The sequence below is a fragment of the Octopus bimaculoides genome, chromosome 4 (assembly GCF_001194135.2).
Source record: "Octopus bimaculoides isolate UCB-OBI-ISO-001 chromosome 4, ASM119413v2, whole genome shotgun sequence".
Lineage (NCBI taxonomy): Eukaryota > Metazoa > Mollusca > Cephalopoda > Octopoda > Octopodidae > Octopus > Octopus bimaculoides.
Genome location: NC_068984.1, coordinates 118557166 through 118558870, shown reverse-complemented (window position 1 = coordinate 118558870; position 1705 = coordinate 118557166). Strand labels below are relative to the sequence as shown.

Genomic DNA, 1705 nt, shown 5'->3' with positions numbered 1-1705 from the left:
AGAGAGAGAGGGAGAGAGAGAGGGAGAGAGAGAGAGAGAGAGAGAGAGAGGCCCCATCATCAACATCATCCAAATAGTTTATTTCCCACATCATGGATTTGCCATTCTCTGAAAGACAGCTACATGTGGAGAACAAAAAAAAAAAAACTTAGATTTTCATCAACACTAAAACTATACTAATGATAGCTGATGACTTTGCTTTTAAATTTCACATATAAAATGCAAGGCATGAGAATATGCTTTTGCATGTGAAAAGAGGAGTATATCATGTCTTTTACATAGAACAATTGAATAGGTGAATGCTAGCAGCCATCTAACTCATGCTAGCACTGTCCAATCCATGCTAGCATGGAAGATGGATGTTAAATGATGATAATGATGATGATGATATGATGGATTTACTAATCAAATCACAATTATGAATATGTTTCTCAATGTGTTTAATATTTTTGCTTATATGTTGTCATGCTGCTTCCCTTCTTGATTTATTTAAATAATCAGCAATGTGAAACTCAAAGGAACAATTCAAGTGGCTTCAGCTACTACCAATATACATCCATATATTTGTTTTCGTATTTGCTTTACTCATGTTAGCATGGGTTATACAAATATGTTACTTTAACATTGTTTGTTGGATGCCCTTCCTGATACTAACTTTTACCTGTTTTTTCTAGCAACAGATTTCTTATTCCATCCAGCATTGAAGATGTGAAATAAGCAAATGATTTATTACAGGGGAAGTGCCAACAACAACATTGCTCAAATGTTGTGACTTTCATATAATTGAAAACAGATGTAAACAAAGAGAGGAATGCACACACACACACACACACACACACACACACAAGTGCAAGCATGGCTGTGTGGTTAAGGTGTTCACTTCCCAATCACATGGTTTCAGGTTCAGTCCCACTGCACAGTATTTTTGGCAAGTGTCTTCTACTAAGGCTCCAAGCCAACCAAAAGCCTTGTAAATGGATTTGGTAGAGGAGAAAGGGAGATGAACAAACTACAGAAATTTTCAACAGTAAACAAAATCACACATCTTTTACTTGTTTCAGATTGCAACCACGCTGGAGCACTGCCTAAGAGAATTTCTAGTCAAATGAATCAACCCCAGTACTTATTAATTTAAGCCTGGTACTTATTTTATCAGTCTCATTTGACAAACTGCTAAGTTACAGGGACATAAACACACCAGCACCATGTGGTTGGAAAGCAGGCTTCTTACCACACAGCCATGCCTGTGCATGATATCAACCAGATTATCAGATGTTGGTATACATTGCTGGTCACAATGCGCTTCACATTGTTTTAGCTTTTGAATGCTGCCAGCCTGCTGGCTAGGCGAGCAGGCTAGTATAAATACACACACACACACACGTATATATAGATCATCATTTAACATCCATCAACCATGTTGGTATGGGTTGGATGGTTTGACCAGAGCTGGCAAGCTGGGGAGCTGTACCAGACTCCAGTCTGATTTGGCATGGTTTCTATGGCTGGATGCCCTTCCTAACACCAACCACAGTGTGCTGGATGCTTTTACGTGGCACTGGATAGGTACCTTTATGCAGCACCACACAGGTACTTTTACATGGCACCACACAGGCAGTTTTACCACTACAAATACTTTATAAATGCCTGTACCTCCTAACAGAAAGGAAAGATATATATATATATATATATATATATATATATA

The 1705-nt window shown here is 38.1% G+C and overlaps 1 protein-coding gene across 1 annotated transcript in view; it reads right to left on the bottom strand.

Moving 5' to 3' along the window:
- The window catches only part of LOC106868835 (arrestin domain-containing protein 3), an 89449-nt gene that overhangs the window by 7646 nt on the left and 80098 nt on the right, over positions 1 to 1705 (bottom strand). The window lies entirely within an intron of this gene.